General features: G+C 39.5%; 1 non-coding gene across 1 annotated transcript; it reads left to right on the top strand.

Annotated features, from left to right (window-relative positions):
• Positions 1–3372: 3372 nt before the first annotated feature.
• LOC130953549 (small nucleolar RNA R71) lies at positions 3373–3480 on the top strand. Its single transcript, XR_009075719.1, has one exon. It is a non-coding gene; the product is annotated as a small nucleolar RNA R71 (small nucleolar RNA).
• The last annotated feature ends 12333 nt before the right edge of the window (positions 3481–15813 follow it).

Genomic DNA, 15813 nt, shown 5'->3' with positions numbered 1-15813 from the left:
TCCCTTGTGTACTCCATCCTTTGTTTAGTGATGGGCTTGTCCTCATCAATGGGGGTGTCTCCCTCTATGTCAACTCCAACTGAATAACAGAGGTGACAAATGAGGTGAGGAAAGGCTAATCTTGCCAAAGTGGAGGTCTTGTCCGCCACTTTATAGAGTTCTTGAGCTATAACCTCATGAACTTCTATTTCTTCTCTAATCATGATACTATGGATCATGATGGCCCGGTCTATGGTCACTTCGGACCGGTTGCTAGTGGGAATGATTGAGCGTTGTATGAACTCTAACCATCCTCTAGCTACGGGCTTGAGGTCATGCCTTCTTAATTGAACCGGCTTTCCTCTTGAGTCTTGCCTCCATTGTGCGCCCTCTTCACATATGACTGTGAGGACTTGGTCCAACCTTTGATCAAAGTTGACCCTTCTAGTGTAAGGATGCTCATCTCCTTGCATCATGGGCAAGTTGAACGCCATCCTCACACTCTCCGGACTGAAATCCAAGTATTTCCCCCGAACCATAGTAAGATAATTCTTTGGATTCGGGTTCACACTTTGGTCATGGTTCTTGGTGATCCATGCATTGGCATAGAACTCTTGAACCATCAAGATTCCGATTTGTTGAATGGGGTTGGTAAGTACTTCCCAACCTCTTCTTCGGATCTCATGGCGGATCTCCGGATATTCACCCTTTTTGAGTGAAAAAGGGACTTCGGGGATCACCTTCTTCAAGGCCACAACTTCATAGAAGTGGTCTTGATGCACCTTTGAGAGGAATCTATCCATCTCCCATGACTCGGAGGTGGAAGCCTTTGCCTTCCCTTTCCTCTTTCTAGAGGTTTCTCCGGCCTTTGGTGCCATAATGGTTATGGAAAAATGAAAAAGCAACGCTTTTACCACACCAAACTTAAAATGTTTGCTCGTCCTCGAGCAAAAGAAGAAAGAAGGGAGTAGAAGAAGAAGAAATGAGGAAGAGGGAGATGGAGGTGTATTCGGCCAAAGGGGGAAGAAGTGGTGTTTAGGTTGTGTGGAAATGAAGGGTGTAAAGAGGGGTTTATATAGGAGAGAGGGGGATGAAAGTTCGGTCATTTGAGGGTGGGTTTGGGAGGGAAAGTGGTTTGAATTTGAAGTGTGAGGTTGGTGGGGTTTTTGGGGAAGAGGTGTTGAGGTGATTGGTGAATGGGGGAAGAAGAGAGAGTGATTGTAGGGTCCTGTGGGGTTTATAAATCCTGTGGGGTCCACAGATCCTTAGGTGTCAAGGAAAAGTCATCCCTGCACCAAATGGCATCAAAATCCACGTTTTGAGCCATTTCTGGCGTTAAACGCCGGGCTGGTGCCCATTCCTGGCGTTTAACGCCAGGTTTTATACCTTTACTGGCGTTTAACGCCAGTTTGGTGCCCCTTTCTGGCGTTAAACGCCCAGAAAGGTGCCAGACTGGGCGTTAAACGCCCATCTGCTAGGCTGACTGGCGTTTGAACGCCAGCAGCTTCTTCCTCCAGGGTGTGCTGTTTTTCTTCCTGTTTTTCATTCTGTTTTTGCTTTTTTCATTATTTTTATGACTTCTTATGATCATCAACCTACAAAAAAGATAAAATAACAAAAGAAAATAATTAATTATAAATCATTGGGTTGCCTCCCAACAAGCGCTTCTTTACTGTCACTAGCTTGACAGAGGTCTCTCATGGAGCCTCAGAAATGCTCAGAACCTTGTTGAAACCTCCCAACACCAAACTTAGAGTTTGAATGTGGGGTTTCAACACCAAACTTAGAGTTTGATTGTGGCCTCCCAACACCAAACTTAGAGTTTGACTGTGGGGGCTCTGTTTGGCTCTGTTTTGAGAGAAGCTCTTCATGCTTCTTCTCCATGATGATAGAGGGATATCCTTGGGCCTTAAACACCATGGATTCTTCATTCACTTGAATGATCAACTCTCCTCCATCAACATCAATCACAGCCTTTGCTGTGGCTAGGAATGGTCTGCCAAGGATGATGGATTCATCCATGCACTTCCCAGTCTCTAGGATTATGAAATCAGTAGGGATGTAATGGTCTTCAACCTTAACCAGAACATCCTCTACAAGTCCATAGGCTTGTTTTCTTGAGTTGTCTGCCATCTCTAGTGAGATTTTTGCAGCTTGCACCTCAAAGATCCCTAATTTCTCCATTACAGAGAGGGGCATGAGGTTTACACTTGACCCTAAGTCACACAAGGCCTTCTTGAAGGTCATGGTGCCTATGGTACAAGGTATAGAAAACTTCCCAGGATCCTGCCTCTTTTGAGGCAGTTTCTGCCTAGACAAGTTATCCAGTTCTTTGGTGAGCAAGGGAGGTTCATCTTCCCAAGTCTCATTTCCAAATAACTTGTCATTTAGCTCCATGATTGCTCCAAGGTATTTAGCAACTTGCTCTTCAGTGACATACTCATCCTCTTCAGAGGAAGAATACTCATCAGAGCTCATGAAAGGCAGTAGTAAGTCCAAGGGAATCTCTATGGTCTCAGTTTGAGCCTCAGACTCCCAAGGTTCCTCATTGGGGAACTCACTGGAGGCCAGTGCACGCCCATTGAGGTCTTCCTTAGTGGCGTTCACTGCCTCTTCTTCCTCCCAGAATTCGGCCATATTGATGGCTTTGCACTCTCCTTTTGGATTTTCTTCAGTGTTACTTGGGAGAGTGCTTGGAGGAAGTTCAGTAATTTTCTTGCTCAGCTGACCCCCTTGTCCTTCCAAGTTTCTAATGGAGGATCTTGTTTCATTCATGAAACTTTGAGTGGTCTTTATTAGATCAGAGATCATGGTTGCTAAGTCAGAATTATTCTGCTTAGAACTCTCTGTCTGTTGCTGAGAAGATGATGGAAAAGGCTTGCTATTGCTAAGCCTGTTTCTTCCACCATTATTATTGAAACCTTGTTGAGGTCTCTCTTGATTCTTCCATGAGAGGTTTGGGTGATTTCTCCATGAAGAATTATAGGTATTACCATAGGGTTCTCCTAGGTAATTCACCTCTTCCATGGAAGGGTTCTCAGGATCATAGGCTTCTTCCTCAGATGAAGCATCCTTAGTACTGTTTGGTGCATTTTGCATTCCAGACAGACTTTGAGAAATCAAATTGACTTGTTGAGTCAATATTTTGTTCTGAGCCAATATGGCATTCAGAGCATCAATCTCAAGAACTCCTTTCTTCTGACCAGTCCCATTGTTCACAGGATTCCTTTCAGAAGTGTGCATGAATTGGTTATTTGCAACCATTTCAATCAGTTCTTGAGCTTCTGCAGGCGTCTTCTTCAAATGAAGAGATCCTCCTGCAGAGCTATCCAAAGACATCTTGGATAGTTCAGAGAGACCATCATAGAAAATTCCTATGATGCTCCATTCAGAAAGCATGTCTGAAGGACATCTCCTGATTAATTGTTTGTATCTTTCCCAAGCTTCATAGAGGGATTCTCCATCCTTTTGTCTAAAGGTTTGGACTTCCACTCTAAGCTTACTCCATCTTTGTGGTGGAAAGAATTTTGCCAAGAAGGCATTGACTAGCTTTTCCCAAGAGTCCAGGCTTTCTTTAGGTTGAGAATCCAACCATATTCTAGCCCTGTCTCTTACAGCAAAAGGGAATAGCATCAGCCTATAGACCTCAGGGTTAACCCCATTAGTCTTGACTGTGTCACAGATTTGCAAGAACTCAGCTAAAAACTGATGAGGATCTTCCATTGGAAGTCCATGGAACTTGCAATTCTGTTGCATTAGAGAAACTAATTGAGGCTTTAGCTCAAAGTTGTTTGCTCCAATGGCAGGGATAGAGATGCTTCTCCCATAGAAATCAGGAGTAGGTGCAGTAAAGTCACCAAGCACCTTCCTTGCATTGTTGGCATTGTTGTTGTTTTCGGCTGCCATGTCTTCTCCCTTGAAGAATTCGGTCAAGCCCTCTAAAGAGAGTTGTGCTTTGGCTTCTCTTAGCTTTCTCTTCAAGGTCCTTTCAGGTTCAGGATCAGCTTCAACAAGAATGCCTTTGTCTCTGCTTCTGCTCATAAGGAATAGAAAAAGAAGAAGAGAATGTGGAATCCTCTATGTCACAGTATAGAGATTCCTTGAAATGTCAGAGGAAAAGAGAAATAGTAAGAAGAAGGAGAAGGAGAATTCAAATTTTAATAGATAAAATTCGAATTGTGCATTTAGAAGGAGTAGTACTCCATAAATAGAAGGATGTGGGAAGGAGGGAAGAGAATTTTCGAAAATTCAATTAAAAAATTTGAAAACATTTTGAAAAATGTTAATTGATTTTCGAAAATCAAAGTGGAAAAGAGATAAAGTGATTTTTGAAAAAGATTTTGAAATTAGAAATTAAAAAGATTTGATTGAGAACTATTTTGAAAAAGATGTGGTTAAAAAGATTTAATTGAAAAGTTATGGGTTTAACAAAGATGTGATTGAGAAGATATGATTTGAAAACATTTTTAAAAGATATGATTTGAAAACAATTTGAAAAGATATGATTTTGAAAATTGATGACTTGCCTAACAAGAAAAGATATGATTGAAACATTTAAACCTCTCTCAACAGAAAAGGCAACAATCTTGTGATGTTCAATCAAATCATTAATTGTTGGTAAGTATCTTTTTAAAAGGAAAGAAATTGAATTTGAAAACATTTGATTGAAAAGATTTGATTTGAAAAAGATTTGATTTGAAAAACTAAGAAAAATTGATTTTGAAAACAAAATCTTCCCCCTGGCACCATCCTGGCGTTAAACGCCCAGAATGGTATACATTCTGGCGTTTAACGCCCAAAATGCACCCCTTTTGGGCGTTAAACGCCCAACCAGGTGCCCTGGCTGGCGTTTAAACGCCAGTCTGCCTTCTTCACTGGGCATTTTGAATGCTCAGCTTTTTCTGTATAATTCCTCTGCAGTTGGTTCTGAATCTTCAATTCCTTGTATCATTGACTTGAAAAGACTCAAATTAAAAATATTTTTTTGGATTTTTCTATTAATCAAAATGCAACAAGAATCAAATAACAATGCATGCAAGACACCAAACTTAGCAGTTTGTGCACTACTGACACTAACAATATGAGAATGCATATGAGACGCACAAAATACTTCAAGTCAATAGAATTCAAAGATCAAAACAAGAAATATATGCATGAATTCGAAAATTATAACAAAAACATGCATTTGACACTAAACTTAAGATGAGACTCTAGACTCAAACAAGAAACATAAAATCTTTTTGGTCTTTTTATGGTTTTATAAAATTTTTTTTTTTTGTGTTTTTCGAAAATTAAGTGGAAAAAAGGCATCAAAATTCTTAATGAGAATTCCAGGAATCAGTGCAATGCTAGTCTAAGACTCCGGTCCAGGAATTAGACATGGCTTCACAGCCAGCCAAGCTTCCAAGGAAAGCTTCGGTCCAAAACACTAGACATGACCAAAGGTCAGCCAAATCTTAGCAAATCACTGCTCCAAGAGCAAGATTGATACGAAATCAACAAGCTCTTGTGGTGATAAGTTGAAACCTCGGTCCAATCAGATTAGACATGGCTTCTCAGCCAGCCAGATTTCAACAAATCATCATGAAACTCTAGAATTCACCTTCAAGAATTTCGAAAAAAAATACCTAATCTAAGTAACAAGATGAACCGTCAGTTGTCCAGCCTAAACAATCCCGGGCAATAACACCAAGAACTTGATGTTGTTGCCGGATCTTGGCATCTGATGTTACCACAAGCTTGCTCAAAACATGAACAATCCCCGGCAACGGCGCCAAAAACTTGGTGCGCGAAATTGTGAACAATACTTTTTCACAACTCAAATAATCCCCGGTAATGGCTCCAAGAACTTGGTGCGCCTAATACCATGGCATTACACAACTTCGCACAACTAACCAGCAAGTGTACTGGGTCGTCCAAGTAATAAAACCTTACGTGAGTAAGGGTCGATCCCACGGAGATTGTTAGTATTGAAGCAAGCTATGGTCATCTTGTAAATCTTAGTCAGGCAGACTCAAATGTATATGATGATGATGAACGAAAATAACAGAAAAGGTAAAGATAGAGATACTTATGTATATCATTGGTGTATGAGCTTCAGACAAGTGTATGAAGATGCCTTCCCTTCCGTCTCTCTGCTTTCCTACAGTCTTCATCCAATCCTTCTTACTCCTTTCCATGGCAAACTTGTGTAGGGTCTCACTGTTGTCAGCAGCTACCTCCCATCCGCGCAGTGAAAGCTAATGCAGAGCACTCTGTCACAGTGCCGCCAATCACCGGTTTGGTTCCCTCCCCTACCGGAATAGAATCACTCTTTTGCGTCTGTCACTAACGCCCAGTAGGTTACAGGTTTGAAGCACGTCACAGTCATTCAGTCATTGAATCCTACTCAGAACACCACAGACAAGGTTAGACCTTCCGGATTCTCTTGAATGCCGCCATCAGTTCTTGCCTATACCACGAAGACTCTGATCTCATGGAATGGCTGGCTCGTTTGTCAGACGAGCACTCGGTTGTCAGGCGATCAACCATGCGTCATGCAATCAGAAATCCAAGAGATATTCACTAAAGCCTTGAATGCTTGTAGAACAAGAATGGTTGTCAGTCATCTTGTTCATAGGTTGAAGAACAAGTGATATCTTAGATAAAGAACAAGCGGAGTTGAATGGAAGAACAATAGTAATTGCATTAATACTCGAGGTACAGCAGAGCTCCACACCCTTAATCTATGGTGTGTAGAAACTCCACCGTTGAAAATACATAAGAACAAAGGTTAGGCATGGCCGAATGGCCAGCCTCCCAGAGGTCTAAGATAGCATAAAACAAAGATAGCTACTCAGATGTCGTCTCCAGACTCTCTGACTCAATAGTAAAAGGTCCTACTTATAGAAAACTATTACATAGATGAGTAAATGACATAAAAATCCACTTCCGGGCCCACTTGGTGTGTGCTTGGGCTGAGCAATCAAGGAAATTCGTGTAGAGACGTTTTCTGGAGTTAAACGCCAGCTCCCATGCCAGTTTGGGCGTTTAACTCCAACTTTTAATCCTGTTCCGGCGTTTAACGCTGGAATTTCTGAGGCCGGATTGCTTCGCGGGTTTGGGCCATCAAATCTTGGATAAAGTATGGACTATTATATATTGCTGGAAAGCCCTGGATGTCTACTTTCCAACGCCGTTGAGAGCGCGCCAATTGGGCTTCTGTAGCTCCAGAAAATCCACTTCGAGTGCAGGGAGGTCAGAATCCAACAGCATCTGCAGTCCTTTTTGGTCTCTGAATCAGATTTTTGCTCAAGTCCCTCAATTTCAGCCAGAAAATACCTGAAATCACAGAAAAATACACAAACTCATAGTAAAGTCCAGAAAAGTGAATTTTAAATAAAAACTAATAAAAATATACTAAAATCTAACTAAAAGATATCAAAAACATACTAAAAACAATGCCAAAAAGTATACAAATTATCCGCTCATCAGATACACACTACTAGTGAGGGTTCAATGCTTGATTCTATGTTCCCTGCTTTCATGAGCTATCTTCTTACAAGTTTACTTGTCTTTTATTGTATAATTTGAATTAGTGAAATCTGATTTATGTTTGTCTTGAAAAGCTTATTTACTTTTAACCAAGTAGGTAGAAACATTCTGCATGTAGTTGCATTCATATAGATAGGCTGCATTTCATACATTGTACCATTCCTCTTCACTCTCTTATAGCTTCTCTTGAGCTTAGCATGAGGACATGCTAATGTTTAAGTGTGGGGAGGTTGATAAACCATTATTTTATGGTTTATCTTGTGCTCAATTAAGAGATTTTTATCAACTCTTTAACCACTTATTCATACTATTTGCATGGTTTTACATTTGCATTCCTAATTATGTGCTTTGATTGAAAACATGCTTCTTTGGCCTTAAGTTCCCTATGTTTAATCCTCTCTTATTACCATTAGATGCCTTGATATGTGTGTTAAGTGATTTCAGAGATTACAGGGCAGGAATGGCTTAGAGGATGGAAAGGAAGCATGCAAAAGTGGAAGTATACAAGAAGTTGGAGAAATTGCTAAGCTACCTAGCCTGACCTCTTCGCACTCAAATGGCTATAACTTTAGCTACAGAGGTCCAAATGACGCGGTTCAAGTTGCGTTGGAAAGCTAACGTCTGGGGCTTCGATTTGATATATAATTTGCCATACCTGCTCCGAAGTTAGGCAATACGAACGCGTGAATGACGCCCGCGTCGCATCTGCGAACTTTAATCCGCGCGGACGCGTGGATGACGCCTCCGCGTCACTTGGCCGCGATCTGTACAGACAAGAAAACGCTGGAAGTGACTTCTGGGCTGTTTTTGACCCAGTTCTCAGCCCAGAAAACACAGAGTAGAGGCTGGGAGTGGAGTAGAATCAGATCATTCTATCATAATTCATAATTTTTAGTTTAGATGTAGTTTTTAGAGAGGGAGGATCTCTCTTCTCTCTTAGGATTTAGAATTAGGATTTTTAGAAATTAGGGATTTATCTCAGCTTCACATCAGGTTCAATATTCCTTTATTTTGACTTCTCTTCTACTTTGAGATACTTTAATGCTTTTATTTGTATTTGATTTATGTTGCCCAATTGGCTTATGAACTTTTCCATGTTAGATTTTACTGCTTTGAATGTATGTTATTTGAGGTATTTCAGATATTTATGATTTTAATTTAGCTTTCTACATTCTTGGCTTTGGTTAAGAAATCAGTAACTCTTGAGTTATTAAACTCAACGTGATCGATAATCGCTATCTTTGCCAATTAGCTTGAACTTCTATAATCCCAATCTTTTTCTAGGAATTAACTAGGATTTGAAGATCAAACTAATTAGTCACTTGACCTTCCTTTGCAACAGCAGAGGTTAACTAAGTGGAGTTAAGATTCAATTTTCGTCATCATTGATAAGGATAACTAGGATAGGCCTTCCAATTTCTCATACCTTGCCAAGAGTTTATTTTACAGTCATTTATTTATTTTATTTGTCATTTATTTTATTTGTTCCTCATTCTCAAAACCCCCAATTTACAAACTCATAACCAATAATAAGAACATACCTCCCTGCAATTCCTTGAGAAGATGACCCGAGGTTTAAATACTTCGGTTATCAATTTATTTAGGGGTTTGTTACTTGTGACAACCAAAACGTTTGTAAGAAAGGTTGATTGCTTGGTTTAGTAATTATACTTACAACGAGAGTTTACTATAACTTCTAAACTGTCAATCTTCAGTTCTTCAGCCACCCTATAACTGTCTATAGGAATCAGTTTATTCTTTTCATTATGAACCACTATCATGCCTCCCTTTTTGGGAACAACATGGACAGGGCTCACCAAGGAGTTGTCAGAAATGGGATAAATAATCCTAGCTTCCCATAATTTAGTGACTTCCTTATGCACCACTTCCTTCATGGCTAGATTCAGTCATCTTTGTGGTTATACCACAGGTTTGGCATCATCTTCCAACAGGATTTTGTGTATGCAACGATTTGGGCTAATGCCCTTAAGGTCTCTTATAGTCCACCCAAGAGCTGTTTTGTGTGTCCTTAGCACTTGGATTAGTGCTTTTTCTTCTTGTGGCTCTAAGGTAGAGCTTATAATCACAGGATAGGTGTCCTCATCCGCTAAAAATGCATATTTTAGGGATGATGGTAATGGTTTGAGCTCAAGTTTGGGAGGCTTTTCCTCTTCCTTAGGAGCAGTCAAAGTTTCCTGTATTTCATCTGCTACCTCCAACTCGAGCTAGGCATCATAAAAGATGTCATCCAGCTCTTCTTCGAGCCTTTCAACCATGTTCATTTCTTCTACCAGGGAGTCAATGATATCAATGCTCATACACTCCTCTGGGGTGTCTGGATGCTGCATGGCTTTGACAACATTTAGCACGATCTCATCTTCATTGACTCTTAGGGTTACTTTCCCTTTTTGGACATCAATGAGAGTCCGTCCTGTTGCTAGGAATGGTCTTCCTGGAATGAGGTCTGTACTCTTGTGTTCTTCCATCTCCAAACACCATAAAGTCTGTGGGGAAAGTAAAGGATCCAACCCTAACAATTATGTCTTCAATCACGCCTTATGGAAGTTTAATAGATCCATTAGCAACTTGAAGACATATGCGAGTTGGTTTAACTTCATGAGTTAAATAGAGCTTCCTATTGAGTGATGCAGGTATGAGGTTAATGCTTGCCCCAAGATCGCACAAGGCTCTCTTTGTGCAGGCGTCTCCCAAGGTGCATGGTATCATAAAGCTTCCAGGATTCTTAAGTTTCTCTGGTAAGCTCTTTTGAATGATTGCACTACATTCTTCAGTGAGGAGGACTGTTTCTAACTCTCTCCAATCCTTCTTATGACTTAACATGTCCTTCATGAACTTAGCATAAGAAGGTATCTGTTCAAGAGCCTCTGCAAAAGGGATCTTGATCTCTAGTGTTCTGAAATAATCTGCAAAGTTGGAAAACTGTTTATCTCTTTCTGCTTGACAGAGTTTCTGAGTAAATGGCATCTTTGCCTTGTACTCGTCAATCTTAATTAATGTAGGCTGAGTGCCTAATGTACTGGAAGAGGGGTTACTAACTCGCTTATGAGAGGTGTTGTCAGTACTTGTATGTGTCTGACTACCCTTATTTGGGCATTCAACGCCCTTGTTACTGCCCTCTTCCTGGCATTCAACGCCAGGAACACCGTCCCCTGTTGGGCGTTCAACGCCAAGTGTAGGTATCTCTTCTTGGCATTGAACATCAAGGTTGCTGCCCCATTTGGGCATTCAACGCTAGGGGTGGATACCTAGTGCACGAATCCTTACACTCCATACAGTTGTACCAGCAAGTGCATTGGGTCATCCAAGTAATACTTGAGCAAGTTAGGGTCGATCTCATGAGGATTGTGGCTTGAGGCAAGCTATGGTTATCTTGCCGGTCTTAGTTAGGCAAATTAGAAGGTCATTGGTTTGAAGTTGCAAGAGTAATAATGTATAAATTAAAATCAGTAATAGGAATATAGTTGAAGATTGGAGTTGCTTTGTCTTTCTGAATTAACTCTGGTATTACTATCTTCTTTGCTTATGAGTGATCTTTTCTATGGCAGGCTGTATGTGATTGACGCCATGGACCGTGGTCATCAATCTCCTCTACTCCAGTTCAAACGCCATTGGCCGTGGTCATCTAATCTGATGGAGGGTGAAACTCTAGCAGTTCATTCTCTTGGCGATTCTACTCAAAACGCCACAGGCAAGGTCGAATGTTCTGGATTAGAGAATGCTGCTTCTTTGAATTTTAGCCTCTACTACAGAGACCTTAATCTCCCCGGACATTGGCTGAAATGGTGTCATGAGAAGTCCTCAACGAGGTCGTGGATTAGCCATCTGAGAGATGTATAAACATAGCTGGTAGTTCGTGCTTTTCAGTCACGTATTCACACAAACCCAAGTAGATGTGGGTGTTTGTCAGGCACGTTTGTCTTAGTATAAAGAACATATCTGATTGTCACTGATCATCATATTCACCATGTTGAAGAACAAATATACATCTTAGAATTAATCAAACACGGATTGAAGAAGAAACAATAATATTTTTATTAATTCATAGGACTCAACAAGGCTCCTCCCCTCAACCTAGGATGTTTAGAAACTCATACTGAAAGGATAATACAATGGTAAAATGTGTAAAATCTGTAAAAAGGTCAAAGAAGGTCTGAATTACATAAATCTAATCCCTTAAATACTAAACAATTGCTAGTAAGTGTAAAACAGTCTTTTTAGTGCTAAAATCCACTTTTCAGTCCCACTTGGTGAGTGTTTGGGCTGAGCTTTGATGAGATCCACATGCTATGAGACTCCTAGGGTGTGAAATGCTGGCTAGGGGGTCCTCTCTGGGCGTTTGGACGCTGGGCTTTGCTCTTTGGGCACTGGTCGCCTAGAAGGGGGCAGGAAGCTGGCGTCGGACGCCAGTTTTGGGACCTCTAATCTGAAGCAAAGTATAGACTATTATACGTTGCTGGAAAGCTCTAGAAATCAGCTATGGACTATTATACGTTCCTAGAAAGCTCTGGAAGCCAGCTTTCCATAGCCATTGAGAATGCTCCATTTGGATATTTGCTGCTCCAGAAAAGCTCTTCCGAGTGCAAGGAGATCTTATCCGGACAGCATCTGCAGTGCTTTCTCTGTCTTTGAGTCAGACTTCTGCTCTAGCTCTTCAATTTCAGCCAGAAATTACCTGAAATTGTACGAAAACACAAAACTCATAGTAGAATCCAAAAATGTGAATTTAACATTAAAACCTATAAAAACATAATAAAAACTAAGCAAAACATACTAAAAACTAGATGAAAATGATGTCAAAAAGCATATAAAATATCTGCTCATTACAACCCCAAACTTAAACCATTGCTTAACTCCAAGCAACTAAAACTACAGTAAGATAAAAAGAAAATTAAGATACAATAAATTTCTAAGTTTCCAATGAAGCTTAGTTACAATTAGATGAGCGGGACTTAGCAGCTTTTTGCTTCTGAATAGTTTTGGTATCTCACTATCCATTGAAACTTAGAATGGTTGGCATCTTTAGGAACTTAGAATTCAGATGATATTACTGACTCTCCTAGTTCAGTTCTTTTTTATTCTTGAACACATCTTTTTGAGTCTTGGTCGTGACCCTAAGCACTTTATTTTTCCATTATTACCACCAGATACGTTCATGCCACAGACACTTTACCTGGGTGAACCTTTTCAGATTGTGATTCAGCTTTGCTAAAATTCCCAGATAGAGGTGTCCAGAGTTCTTAAACACACTCTTTTTGCTTTGAATCACGACTTTAACCGCTCAGTCTCAAGCTTTTCACTTAACACCTTCACCCCACAAGCACATGGTCAGGGACAGCATGGTTGAGCTGCTTAGGCCAGGATTTTATTCCTTTAGGCCCTCCTATCCATTGATTCTCAAAGCCTTGGATCCTTTTACCCTTGCCTTTTGGTTTAAAGAGATTTTGGCTTTTTCTGCTTGCTTTTTATATATTTTTTCTTTTTATTTTTCACCACTTTTTTTTTTTCGCATGCAAGCTTTTTCTTTTTCTTTTTCCTGCTTTTTCTTGCTTCAAGAATCAATTTTAGAGATTTTTCAGATTACCAATAATACTTTTCCTTTTTCCTTATTCTTTCAAGAGCTAACATTTTGAAATCACAACGTCAAATATGCATTGTTCATTCATACATTCAGAAAATAAAAGCAATGCCACCACATCAAAATATTTGAACAATTCATATTTTAAACTTAAAATTCATGTATGTCTCAATTCTTTCAAATAAAATTTTCTTTTAAGCAAGGTGAGAAATATATGAAATATTTTATAACTTTAAGACATCAATGCAAATGATCATGTAGTAAAAACAAAGTACAGACAAGGCATAACAGAAAATAGAAAAAAAAAACAGGAAAGAAGGTAAAAAAGAACGAATCCACCTTTAATGGTGGCTCCTCATTGAGGATCCGATGTGATGCTTGATCTCTTCAATGTCACTCCTTTACCTCTCTTGTTCTTCCCTCATAGCCCTTTGTTCTTCTCTAATGGCTCTTTGATCTTCTCTTATTTCATTGAGGGTGGTAGCATGCTCTTGATACTCCAACCTCAATTGCTCTATGTTAGTGCTTATTTCTCTAAGAGAAGTATGCCATTGATCCTAGAAGCTTTGAGGAGGAAAGTGCATCCCTTGAAGCATCTCAGGGATCTCATGTTGAGACGGATGCACAGGCTCTCGTGCATGCTCTCTAGTTTGCTCCATCCTCTTCTTAGTGATGGGCTTGTCCTCCTGATAGGTAAAAAAATTAATTTCACGTAATTAACGGCAAGTATACTGGGTTGTATCAAGTAATAAAACTTATAAGAGTGAGGTCGATCCCACGAGGATTAAAGGATTAAGCAATCAATATTTAATTGATTATTCTAGTTAGACAACCACAATTGGGTGATAATCAAGCAAGAAATGTATATAACATGAAATTCAATAAAAGCAATAAGGTGTAAGAAAAGTAAATGACAAGAAAATAAAGTGCTGAAAATTAAAGTGCAAGAATGTAAATTGCAAGGAATGGAAAGTACAAGAAAGTAAAGTGCAAGAAAGCAAATGACTAGAAAGTAAAACCAAGTGAAGCATTTCTACAAACACTTGGAAGGCATAAATGTGCAAAAGTAAATAAAGCCATAAATGTGCATAAGTAAATGACAAGAATTTAAAGAGAACAATTAAATGACAAAAATTAAAGACAAGAAGTAAATAACAAGAATTAAGAATGAAATTAACATTGTGATCAAGATATATTGCATTCTCAATATCAACAACTCTCATTTCCAATTCAGTCATGCAATCATTGATCTCTTGGCAAACCATAAGTAATCAAACCCCAATCTCATGGACCTCCAACGTTCGCACATCCATGCGTGCACATCACCTACGCGTGCGCATGGATGCTAAATTCTCAAATTCCAAATCTGAATGTTGCACATCAAGCCTTGAGATGTCACTTTGTCCTCTTGGCAAGGTTGCCAATTTGATGCCCACTATAGACTATTATATATGGTTGGAAAGATCTGAATGTCAGCTTTCCAATCCAACTAGAATCACCTCAATTGGACATCTGCAACTCGAGTTATGCTCCATCGAAGGTGCATAGGTCAATTGACCTTACTATAGGTTGGTACAATGTTCGTTTATGCACTTTTTGGGGCAGTTTTCTACCTCAATTTTAGTGTCCACCATATAGTTTTCTACCTCATGTTCATGCTGGTTTCTAGGCTCTCATATGCTCTTGAACTCTCACTACATTGCCTTTCTATGAGACTCTTATTCTTGATCCTTAACTTAGCTCTGTTTTTGTTTTCTTTTCTTCTTTAGACCTTATTACTTCCTGTAGCTAAGTGTTCTGTGTTGAGACAACTCTTTAGAATAGGCTTTCAGCCAACACTCCCGAACTAGTTGGTTCAAGGTGCTAGGTGTTGAAACACCCCTAAAGACTTAATTACCCAAGTCTCTCCTCAGCACATACACACCACATGCACATGGTTTGTTATTCATTCCTTAGACCTTGGTGTCAAGCACCTCTTTGGGTTGCTAAATGCCTTGTGCAAGGTTGCTCTTTATAGTGGACTTTCAATTGACAATCCCGGGTTAGTTAACTCAAGTTGTCAAGTGATGAAGCACTCCTAAGAACTTACTCTTCCAAGCAGATCCTTGCACAAAAACACCATAGACACATGCCTCAAGATCCAAACTATTGGTGCCTATCTTTATTTTCTGCTCTTTTCATTATTTTTCATTCTCTTTTTTTCTTTTTAGGATCCTTATTAATTCATTTAAGTCCCATAGAATGCACTTCAATATCATAATTCAAGAGATATCTTAGCCCTTTACCTTATTGATGAACCAACTTAGCTAACAAATACCACCACAACACTAGGACTTTATTCTGCACATTGGATTTCACTCTTGTCTTTTACAGTAAATTCTCATAAACTCTTTTATTGAGCTCAAGGACACAGCATAAAATTTAAGCAAGATGACAATGAAGTAGGAACTTAGACTAGCAGCCCCAAAACGTCAATAAAGAGAAACAAGCAGAATATGAATGTTCATGAGAACAGGATTCAATCATACTTCCAATTATAGCACTACAAATCAGAGACAGTTAAGTACAACACAACCTCTTGGTGTCTTCTTGTTTCCTCACTGTCATCATCATCCATAGCTTTTGCATCTTTCTTTGTCTCCTTGGATGATGGTGCATAGTTTTTTCAAGAGATTGATTGAATTCCTGCAAAGTTATTGGATGTT

This window comes from Arachis stenosperma, chromosome 9 (assembly GCF_014773155.1).
Source record: "Arachis stenosperma cultivar V10309 chromosome 9, arast.V10309.gnm1.PFL2, whole genome shotgun sequence".
Lineage (NCBI taxonomy): Eukaryota > Viridiplantae > Streptophyta > Magnoliopsida > Fabales > Fabaceae > Arachis > Arachis stenosperma.
This window is presented reverse-complemented; position numbering and strand designations above follow the sequence as displayed.